The sequence below is a fragment of the Rhipicephalus microplus genome, chromosome 9, assembly GCF_043290135.1.
Source record: "Rhipicephalus microplus isolate Deutch F79 chromosome 9, USDA_Rmic, whole genome shotgun sequence".
NCBI classification, from domain to species: Eukaryota; Metazoa; Arthropoda; class Arachnida; order Ixodida; family Ixodidae; genus Rhipicephalus; species Rhipicephalus microplus.
This window is the reverse complement of record NC_134708.1, coordinates 74,849,963-74,862,067: the sequence shown is the minus strand read 5'-3', so window position 1 is coordinate 74,862,067 and position 12,105 is coordinate 74,849,963. Positions and strand designations below refer to the sequence as shown.

Genomic DNA, 12,105 nt, shown 5'->3' with positions numbered 1-12,105 from the left:
CAACATGTCTGCCCTCCTTTGCTGTCTACCGTGGTGGGAGAGCGGAGTGACATTTAACTCCCTCACCCGGAAGCGGATGTTGACTGTGGCGCCGCGCGCGAGGACTCCCGAGTGGTTTTCGCGCACTGCGTCGGGAGCGGCCAGATACTCTCCGGGACAGCAAACGGTGAGCCACGCAATCTTTTCCGTCCGTCGACTCCCGTCGCTCGGGGGCTCGTCGGACTTGGCTGACGGCGCCTCGCACCCTAAACGAACGCTCACCTTTTGTTGCCCCGCTGCGTACGCACGGCCGAGGGGTGGTACGGTGTCCTAGTGCGAGGCCTAGCTACGCCGACCCGTCTCCCTCCGAAGCCAACGCGAGCGCCTTTGCCCTCGCTCCAGCAACCGGGCCTTGGTCCCAGTGTCTCCGTGGATCACCTTTACCGCGGAGACGTGCTCGTGGCACCCTGTGTAGTACTTTGTGCCCGTGGCGTGGATAAGCCTATTTGCTTTCCCGCCGCGCCTTTTTGCAACAGGCTGTACTGCGTTTGGTGTTGGCACAATAAAGTGTTGCGACTTTGAGCAGTATCGTGTTTTCGCCACGGCGACGGTTAACGCGTGCCCTGCAACTCGCTAAGACCGGACCCACGCTGGTGGCCGTACTCCTTCGGGATACGTGTACACCACACTGGCGCCCAACGTGGGGCCTGAACCCACGACCCTGAGATTAAGAGTCTCATGCTCTACCGACTGAGCTAGCCGGTACGCGCTGCGAGTAGAGTTTGATCGCCGACAGATCGGGGGGCAGGTTGGTCACCACGGCTGCCAGTCTGCGCGCCAGCAGTGCGGCCTCTCAGTGTGGAATCGACGACCCTGGCCACAAGTGGTGATTTTACCGTTCCGCCTTCCAGCATGTCTACGGTTCTGGCGAAGTCAAGATCGCCTGCCCGCCGGCAGGAGGCGAGGATGGCAGGGACGCGGCGGGCGCGCAAACCACCCGAGTCCGCGGCTCCGGCGCCTCTATACGCGAAGAAGCAAGTACGAAGCGTGGCCACTTGGACGTGGCAGGAACACCAAGATGCGCCCAGTTGCTTTATGAGCGATTTGCCGTGGAAGGCTCAGCAGCGAGTGCGACGTGAGGCTGCCCTTGATAAGGTGCCGTTGCCATTCCGCGGCCACACCATCACAGAGCGCGACGTGCTTGCGCGAGGTGCCCGGCTGCCAGACCCACCTGGGGTGCGTGTGTGCTCATTGTGCGGGGTCAACGTATACGCGAACAGCCATTTTCGGGGAAGCCTCCACGCGGGAAGAGCCCAGGCGGCGCGAGCCTCCGGGTGTAGCAAGTCGACGCCGCCCTCGTCCGTGCCACCCACGGCGCTCCCCGACGAAGACCTGGCTGCTCTCTGCCGGGAAAGAATGCGCGAAAACCCAGGCTTCGCGGCCCTCGTTGGCCCAGGGATTCCGTCGGCTGACGCATCTGCGCCGCACGATAACGGCAACGGCGACACCAGCGCAGACTTCCTCGTCAGTTTTGATGAAGACTTTATTTGACTTTGTGTGTGTGTGTGTGTGTGTTTTCCTCATGTTACCCCTGTTCGTTCATGTATTCTTGTACTTTCGCTACTCATTTTTTTTCCCCTTCCTTTCATGAACATAAAGCTCATGTTGTACCTTTAAAGCGTTTTCATTGTAGTTTGTGCTGTAGCAACTGGGTCGGGAGAGGCCACTGTCTTGCTCATAGCGGTGTCATTTTTTTTAACTGCATGAGTAACGCCCAGCTACCTTTTGCAGACCGGTAAAGGGTAAATTTAGGAGAGGGAGATGTGGGAATTGAGGCTAGCCCGCTGCCTTTGCGCGGGCTTTGCCGCCTTTTCTGCCGTTCTCATGTCCCGACATGTCTGCCCTCCTTTGCTGTTTGCCGTGGTGGGAGAGCGGAGTGACGTTTAACTCCCTCACCCGGAAGCGGATGTTGACTGTGGCGCCGCGCGCGAGGACTCCCGAGTGGTTTTCGCGCGCTGCGTCGGGAGTGGCCAGATACTCTCCGGGACAGCAAACGGTGAGCCACGCAATCTTTTCTGTCCGTCGACTCCCGTCGCTCGGGGGCTTGTCGGACTTCGCTGACGGCGCCTCGCGCCCTAAGCGAACGCTCACCTTTTGTTGCCCCGCTGCGTACGCACGGCCGAGGGATGGTACGGTGTCCTAGTGCGAGGCCTAGCTGCGCCAACCCGTCTCCCTCCGAAGCCAACGCGAGCGCCTTTGCCCTCGCTCGAGCAACCGGGCCTTGGTCTCGGTTTCTCCGTGGATCACCTTTATCGCGGAGACGTGCTCGTGGCACCCTGTGTAGTACTTTGTGCCCGTGGCGTGGATAAGCCTATTTGCTTTCCCGCCGCGCCCTTTTGCAACGGGCTGTACTGCGTTTGGTGTTGCCACAATAAAGTGTTGTGACTTTGAGTAGTATCGTGTTCTCGCTATGACGACGGTTAACGCGTGCCCTGCGGCTCGCTAAGACCGGACCCACCCTGGTGGCCGTACTATTTCGGCATACGTGTACACCACAGCTTGAACACTTTTATTGGAATTTTTTACGATAACCCAACACACAAAAATGATCTTTTCCTTCCCTCGAACTACGTATCTCCACAGTTGGATCATAACATTAAAGTCAACGTTCCTTTATGCCGCACTAACACTTGTTATGCTTCGTTTCTGCCACAAACAAGCAGTGGCTGGAACCACCTTCCTGCCTCCGTCGCTGTGATAAAAAAACCTGCCACCTTCAAAGCTTCAATTAATAATAACATATTGTTTAACCACTCCTCTCTGTAATGCCTTTGGGCCCCGAGAGTATGAAAATAAATAAATAAATAAATAGGTATACTCCACTAGAAGACTTCGTGTAATTTTTTTCCTTGGTGCACTCTACAAAGAAGGAGGTCATACACAAGGCAGCAATAATGCTGTAGAAAAAGCAGAGGAGTGCGCGTGACCGCTTGCCCCCTATGGCGGACGCTTTATAGACTATGACCACGCCAATTCCATCTGCGACGGCGAAATGCATGTAGACACGCACCTCCTGACAGCACACGTGATATATCGACTCAGGCCGCGCGCATGTATACACTGATGTAATCGGTGCTAGTGAAGTGTGCGACACGTGTGCTTGTTAGACGAACACGCTTGAGGGTCTTTCATCGGTGTTGGCGACAGCAAGAGTTGAGCGCTTTACAAAGGCAAGCGGTGCGGCAACGGCACCAGCGTTAGACGAGACCCCTCCTTACTTGGCAATAAATATGGAGTGCATGAACTGGCTCCTTTGACACATGCGTTGCGAGACTTGTCACTGGCAAGTACGAGTAGCGAGGGGCAATCACGACCACAACCTTGCAGTGAAACCGATTATCGCGCGTAACAACTGCAGAGGAATCGGGGCCGAACGAACTCGCCTTGAACTGAGGCAAGAAGTCATGCAACTCATTTGAAATCAACATCCTGGCTATGCAAGCTATGGTTTCAACTGAAAACAGCCAGACAGCGATGAATGACGCATTCGCGGCAATGGGATTGCTCCGTCGTGGCATGCACAATATTTTTCAGTGGCATTCGGAGCAGAGTTGGGCACCTGCAGCGACACAAGTGACCCAAGTGGCTATGAACCAGTATACTGGGAATGTGGCCTCGTTGCAAGAGGATGTATGTTTCGGACATTGAGGAAACATCGCAGTCTCCCATGACGATACCTGGATGACCCGCTACTACTTCTCACACACAGGTGTTGGTGCAGTTATAGAGCTCTTCACTAGCTACGTGCCCTTAAACGTCTGTTTAGGGTGTGAAGTTGTAACAAAGTTCAACTCTGCCGGCTATGTTCAGTAGAAGGCGACACACTATCATCAGAATACTGACAGCAAAGCTGGTCACACGGAAGTGAAAGCTGCGATCGTTTCTCAAGGGTTACTTGATAGACATGGACTGAGATACCCAACTATTTCGTCCGATAGTGAGAGTCGTACATTTGGTGCCATCAAGGAAGCAAAAGTGTATGGCTTCATCGACATTGAGAAGGAGGACTGCGTTAACCGTGCCCGAAAGCACATGGGGACAGCACCAAGGAAAAAAGTGAAGGCTTGGTGGGAGAGGCCGGCTGACAAATGAGCTCATCACTAGACTCAGTATATTACAGGTGGGCACTAAGATCCAATGATGGTGATGAGGACGCCATGCAAAAGGCGGCAATGGCAAAATCTACAAATATGTTACATCCACTGACATATGTTCCAATCATAGTCTGTGCCCAGCTGGTGCGGATTCGTTCACAATGCTGCAAAAGCAAAAAGTGACCCAGAACCCCAGCACGGCTACAACTTGCCCGAGGAAGTTGCCGAAGGAGTGCCGCCAGTACATACCAGACTTTCTGAAACGGCCCTGGCTTCTAAGATGCCAGCTAGCGATGACGAAATTCTAATGAGAGCCTTCACTCCGTAATTTGGTTCCAAAGAAACAGCATTCTCTTTTTTGCCGTGCAGGCTGCTGTTGCTATAGCTGCACAATGCCTAGGCATTATAAACCTAAATGCATTTGATGCAATTCTAAAGCAGCTGGACATCAACATGTCCAGCAGTGCATATTTTAGAGCAAGAGAGAATGACTATCGTCAAAATGCCAGCTCGAAAAAAAAAAAAAAGAAGCACCTCAGAGTGTGTGGAAGTTTCCAAAAAAAAAAAAAGTATAAGGATGAGATGCATCCAGATTATGACCCTGGTGCATTTTATTCAAGCTTTTCATTGGTATTTTTCCAATTAAAATATTTCAAAATGCTTTTCCTTGTTTTCTCAAAATAGCGATTTTGACAAATTTGCCTCAGTGGAGGCAAATTAGCTTCTATTGCATTTGAGCTATCAGCATAATTATTTTTTCTGGCAGAGAGATAAATGCATGCATTAAGCAACTTATTTATTTATTCGGTACCTGCATCGCCTTTGCAAGCATCACAGCAGGGGGGTATATACATCACTGAGTCAATTAACATTCATTTCTACACACAAAGCGAGGTAAAAGTCATCATGACATTAAATTTTTGCAATACTTGTTGCAAGAGCATTCCACTCGCTCATGCTCCTACACTTCACAAAATTTTTTAAATTGGTCATATGTATGGCATGCGACAATAGCTTTTTTCTCTGAAAATTGATGACTTCGAACTCTTGTTAAAATTGAGCTTGCAAATTGATTTGTAGCATCATGCAAGTCTTCATCCTACATAGTTTCAATAGGGTAACCACCATCTTAAAGGTTCCTTGCTTAGATGCTAATTTTGCTCCAAAACAAAGGACCCAGCTTATGCAATAATAGAAGAGTACATTGAAAAATTATTAGCCCTATCACAAAAGCAATTACACTTTTAGAATCTGCACATAAAAATACACAATCTATGAGAATTTCATTCATATATATTCACGAATAAAAAAGCTGCTTCTCAAGTGCAGCTTCCCTCTTAAGGGTCTTGAAGTTGGTCATAAAGTTTTAGTTTAGCGCGCACAACCGCCTAGCGCCCAGCATAAAAACGATTCATGCAAAGGGATAAGTTCCCACCTTGTAATGCTGTAAAAGTTGCGAATGCCAGCCTCGATTTAAGGCCGTGAGTGAGCTGGAACACCATAAGGACAAATTAACACGCGAAATCGCTGAGGCGTATCATATCAGGAAACTTGGTGACGAATGCGCGAGTCAGTATTCGGCGTCTTTAAATGAAAAACAAGGCACACTTTTGGATAGGGGAGAGCTCTTTTATCATTGTGCCTTCATTTTTATTGGACACTACCTAGAACTATGTCACGCTTGCTTCTGGAAAAATTTACCTGTGTGTATGTACAACCTATGTGCTACAAAAAATAAAGCGAGTTGGTAGTCAGCTCTCTTGTTGTCCCTGTTTGCCTTTTGTTCCTCGCCTTCCGTACGCTATTCTTTCAGCACTTTCGTGCTTACGCTGCAACCCCTATTGACATGGAATTCAACCAACTAGCCCAAATAGCCATTCTTCAACGAATAGCCTAAAGTTTTGATTTTAGATGCAGTATGCAGAACTAACAAACACAGGATACCTTTGTTTATATTCATATTTAATGATAGAGCAGGTGCCGAACATGTTGTCGCACATGCGTTTGTTGCATCTGAACAACAGCGGGTCTTGACTAAGCTTCTTTAAAAATTTGTCCATAAAAATTCAAATTTGTCCATAAATATTTATTTCAGAACACTCCACATTGGATGTCGCTCATCCACGCAAGCTCTGCACTCCACCGAGGGACGTCATCAGACGACTTTGAGCCAAAGTGTAGAAAGACAATACCAAGGCTGCGGAAAATGCAACGCAAGGCACCTGCGACCCTCTCAGAAGCTCTGGAGTGCATTCGGAATTATGTAACAAATGAGGTATTTCAACCTATTAGCTGTCTTGCCAAAATGCACTCTAAGGGCAAAGAACAAAGGTTTCCGTTGTGGCTAAAAAATTCGCCTTGTACTTGCAGTTTCGGAGCCTGCGAGCCTACCGCCTTTTGTCCTTGTATTTGACACTGCCCTCGCAGCGCTCCTTGAGACGTTGGCTGAGCAACGTTAAAATGAGCACTGGTATTATTCCTGGAATACTTCCCTCCCTACGTTCCAAAGCAGTCATGGAACGATCGTGATCGGGTATGCTTCCTAATTTTTGATGAAGTAATGCTAAAACAATTTTGCATATGATGTGACAACTGATGCAGTCCAGGGATTTAAAGATGATGGAAGGGAAAGGACATCATCAATAGCGGACAGGGCACTGATTTTTCCTTCTGTCTGGAATTTCTAGAAAGTGGGTTCAGCCAATTGCCTACACATTCGAGCATGCGTCTACTACTTTCTCTGCTACTCGCTGCCTGCTTTTAATTCTTATTGAAGAGCCTAAACAAATCGGCATTACAGTGAAGGCCGTTATTTGTGACCAGAGCCCTAATAACATCAGCCTCGCCAACACATTGGGACTGTCGATTACTACTCCGTTCTTTTTTGCGAATAACGAGCAAGTTTATTTTATATTCGATTTCCCACACCTCATTAAATCTACCCGCAACAATTTACAAGCACACAGGCTCCACATTAGAAACGAAATGTCAGATTGGTAATACATCATGAAGCTCTATCAGTCAACACATGAGCTGAGACTGCGGCTGGTCCCAAAACTCGCAGACCGACACATATTTCAGTAGCCATTCAGCACAATGAAAGTAAGCAGGGCAGTGCAAGTTCTCAGTGCTTCTGTTTCTATCGCTTTAATTGCTATGGTGTATGCCAAAGAGCTCCTTCCAGAGGCCATGGCAACAGCTAACTTTTCTGAGCGCATGGACAACCCATCGACTGCTTAAACAGCTCACACGTGAAAAAGACTAAGCAGAAAATGTGGCACGCAATCCGTAAAGGCCAAGTTGAGTTGACCAAGTGTTTGTGTCACAAACGACTCCAATTTTCGGAGCATCCGCGGGCCCCACCTACCAAGGAAGGGCGATTTTGTGTTGGGGGACGACATCCGGCGACTATAACGACCCAGCGTGGCGCCGGCTCGTCTTCCCTGCACCGGTACCGGAAGGGGCCCCGGCGATTTAAACAAGAAAAATTACTCCCAGATGAGAAGGGAGCACGTGTACGCCCCTGAGGCGGTTTGAACTGCATCGGAAGGGCAGTTGACGTACAGCCAGCAACAAGTGCGGTCGTCGGTGTCGCGAGTCTCGCGTAGGCGGCGAGCATGGAGTGACCCGCGCAACGTATTGGACGGCTGCAATTCTGGGCACCCTCGTCGTCTACCAAGCCGACGAGACCTTCAGCGGCACCCGTCAACTCCCCTACGTGCACCAAGAGCTGGCCTGGTCCGCATGGAACTTTTATTGTGGCTTTTTTTTAAATCGTTCATTTATTTATTATAACCAGCTTTTTTTTTAAATATGTGTAGTTGTGTGCGCTGCGTCACACGTAAAAATTCAAAAGCGCTACCATAATCTTTTCCATGTAACTTTTCTTGTATCTCCTTTGATTTCCATCATGTTGTTCTTTTATTAATATTCTGCGTATTTGTTTTCGTCTGTACCTCTTGTAGTGTTCTTTTAGAGCATAGTTTGTTACATAGCCCTTCTTTCTCATCGCGTATCAGTTTTCTTCCTCTGTTATTTTTGTTAACGCCTGCATTTGCCCTTGTTTCAATTAAATGTTAGTTCATTTTGCATAAAGTCTCCGTGTCTGCTTATGAGTGCGTCAGTCAGGCCCACACATCACCACACGTGCGACCCCGCACGGGTCGACCAACCCGCAAATAAATTCGAAATGTGCCACTTCGAGGCCTTTTAGGCGTCGCAGGCCGAAGCGTAAAGTGGAAGCCTGCGAGTCTGCCGCACGTCGATGTTGGATCGGCGGGGCCTCACCCGAAGTGTGTGACATTATCTGGCGTCCGCGCGACAGGACTGGCCGACCACGTGGTGGTGTCTGAGAGACTGACGTAGCTCTGAGCGTGATATGTAGACGTCCTCTTATTGTTTTGTTGGTAGACAACTGTTTTAACAATGGACGGCACGGGGTTTGATAAGCTGATTGAACAGAGCAGGGGTTTTGGCTTTGAGGGCAGAGAATTGTGCGATTTCGTGGAAAGAGAGCGCAATAAGCGTAAAGAGGAGCTTGATGCGGAACGCGCATATTTCAGACAACTCGCGGAATTCGAGATGGAGCAAGAAAGGGAAAAATCCCGGCTCTGAATTCAGAAGGAGAAAGAGCGCCTGGGACTGTGTGCGACGGAGTCGGGTCTCAGCTTAGCCGCTAGAACGCCCAGTAGCGTGACCGACCTTGTCCTGAACAAGCAGTCTTAGCAAGATCATGTGCAGCTACTGCGCCAGAAAATCGAAAGTAGACGACGCATGCTTGAGACCTGGGATGCAAGGCACAAAAGGGGCAAAGAGACCGTAGATGCCAAACCGCTGAGAGCCGGGCAAAAATTTTGTACTGTTCAGGCGGACATCAGGTTCGCGAGTGAACCTACTGAGTTAGCTGCTGAAAGTCCCGTTGTGGCCACAAAGGCCACTGAAGGCCGCAGTGATGGCGACGAGGCGCTGTGCCTGGAAAGTCTTGTCGATACAGAAATGCCATCTGTGATTGACTTGGCACAGCCACCCTGTATGCGCGTCGCCATGGCAGCTGTGATGTTCACAGTACAACCGGCCCGGCAGACGAGGACCCCTGTACAGACAGCGGGACAGAGGCATGTGCTGACGCACACTGTGAGCTGGGCAATGTTGGGGCAAGTAGTTCTTCCAGGTGCGAGCGGTGCAACCCCAAGGAAGACGCTTGCATTGCTCAGCCTTCATCTAAGTTCCCCGTAAGTCAGGGTGTCTGTAAGTTAGAGAAAGACCCCGGTTGTATAGACAGTACAGCAGATGAGACAGACGAGAGAAGTTCTGCTTTGCAAATGATGCAAGCAGACTTCTCGAAAGTGATCACAGGGCAATGGGCAAAGAGAAAAAGACGCCGCGAAAGCAAATGGAAAACAAAGGGTGCAAAGCTACCCAAGAAAAATAGAATTCCTGAAGTTCAAACAAAGCAACGAAAGATTCGTTTGCGCGTTGTGACATTCGCGAGGCGAGCACGTCCCCATGCCCCAAACCACCCGACAGATAGAGGGGTGAGGCAGGCATTTGTTCGTGGAGCTCGGAAGAGCCAACCCCCTTCGCTCCATTGTCCTGCTCGAAGCGCGGGGCGCCTTGCGAGGCAGCGCCTTTCGGCCGAGCAACACGATGTGGTTCGGAGACCCGTTTCCGTAGAACGCGGTGACGACAAAGGCATGCCTTCGAGGTGTAGACTAAAGGGAAACAGGTGCCCGTGTAGCGGCCGTACACGCTTTTGTATGCCCCGGTTGCTTCGAATGGCTCCCCCAAGAGCGTGACCGCCTCGAGCGCGGATAAAGGTTACGCACATCGAAGTGAAAACGTGGCCTTAAAGAAAAAGGACATTTTTTAAAACAATGTTCCTTTCTGTCTTTTCATTTTGGAGCATTTGATAAATGTTGGGACCGATTGCTTAGCCATTTTATTGACTTTCTTGTGTTGTCTTTGTGTTTCTAAACGATGATCTGTTGTTTCATCTTATTACACGTTCAGTTAGAAAGCCTTGTTTTAGGGATATTATTATTTTAATAACTTGGGTTTTTTTTAAGACTTGTTGGCCATATACACGAAGTATAACGAGGTAAGCTTGTGTAATAAACATTACGCTTTGTTCTTGAAAGTTTTACTTTTTATTATCGCTTCGAAATGAAGCGCTTTAGTGTGCAGCAAGTACCGGAACTGTGTACAGGCGATTATGCCAATTTCTTTCTCATTCATCTTTTTTAAATCTGCACGTGAATAAGTGACTTTTGTATACCGCTTACAGCCTGTATTTTTGAATATGTAGCATGAAAGAATGCCTCCGTGCCTTTTCCTTAAATCGTGCAGTATTTTTGTGATTTTCTTATCGAATGTGTGCGGCCATGACGTTGTGCGCGAGTTATGACTTTCATCTTATGGTGACGGTGAAGCGTAGTGTGTCAGGTGTTCTCTGTGATGTCGTTTACGTCAGTGAAATGGTGCACGAAAAAGAAAATGCATTGGTGGACAACAGGAACACTGCAAGCTCTCGAACATTGCACGTTTGTGAGTTTCTTGAACATTACGCAGTAATATTCTTGAGAAGGGGGCTGTGTCACAAACGACTCCAATTTTCGGAGCATCCCCTGGCCCCACCTACCAAGGAAGGGCGCTTTTGTGTTGGGGGACGACATCCGGGGACTATAACGAACCAGCGTGGCGTTGGCTCGTCTTCCCTGCACCGGTACCGGAAGGGGCCCCGGCGATCTAAACAAGGAAAATTACTCCCAGATGAGAAGGGAGCACGTGTACGCCCCTGAGGCGGTTTGAACTGCATCGGAAGGGCAGTTGACGTACAGCCAGCAACAAGTGCGGTCGTCGGTGTCGCGAGTCTCGCGTAGGCGGCGAGCATGGAGTGACCCGCGCAACGTATTGAGACGGCTGCAATTCTGGGCACCCTCGTCGTCTACCAAGCCGGCGAGACCTTCAGCGGCACCCGTCAACTCCCCTACGTGCACCAAGAGCTGGCCTGGTCCGTATGGAACTTTTATTGTGGCTTTTTTTTAATCGTTAATTTATTATAACCAGCTTTTTTTTTAAATATGTGTAGTTGTGTGCGCTGCGTCGCACATAAAAATTCAAAAGCACTACCATAATCTTTTCCATGTAACTTTTCTTGTATCTCCTTTGATTTCCATCATGTTGTTCTTTTATTAATATTCTGCATATTTGTTTTCGTCTGTACCTCTTGTAGTGTTCTTTTAGATTGATTGATTGATGTGTGGGGTTTAACGTCCCAAAACCACCATATGATTATGAGAGACGCCGTAGTGGAGGGCTCCGGAAATTTTGACCACCTGGGGTTCTTTAACGTGCACCCAAATCTGAGCACACGGGCCTCGACATTTCCGCCTCCATCGGAAATGCAGCCGCCGCAGCCGGGATTTGAACCCGCGACCTGTGGGTCAGCAGCCGAGTACCTTAGCCACTAGACCACCGCGGCGGGGCTAGTGTTCTTTTAGAGCATAGTTTGTTACATAGCCGTTCTTTCTCATCGCGTATCAGTTTTCTTCCTCTGTTATTTTTGTTAACGCCTGCATTTGCCCTTGTTTCAATTAAACGCTAGATCATTTTGCATAAAGTCTCCGTGTCTGCTTATGAGTGCGTCGGTCAGGCCCACACATCACCACACGTGCGACCCCGCACGGGTCGACCAACCCGCAAATAAATTCGAAATGTGCCCCTTCAAGGCCTTTTAGGCGTCGCAGGCCGAAGCGTAAAGTAAAAGCCTGTGAGTCTGCCGCACGTCGATGTTGGATCGGCGGGGCCTCACCCGAAGTGTGTGACAGTTTGTAAAGTCAGATATTGTGGATATCTCAATAGCATTTTCAAGGAAGGAGTCAACCACAGACAGTTATAGCATGGCAGGTTACTATTAAGGCCATTCTTCAAATTGGAAGACATTTCGAGTAATTATGATTTCTCTTTTCTGCTC

The 12,105-nt window shown here is 49.1% G+C and overlaps 1 non-coding gene across 1 annotated transcript; it reads right to left on the bottom strand.

Moving 5' to 3' along the window:
- Positions 1 to 671: 671 nt before the first annotated feature.
- On the bottom strand, positions 672 to 745 carry TRNAK-CUU (transfer RNA lysine (anticodon CUU)). The gene has a single exon. It is a non-coding gene; the product is annotated as a tRNA-Lys (tRNA).
- Positions 746 to 12,105: the final 11,360 nt, after the last annotated feature.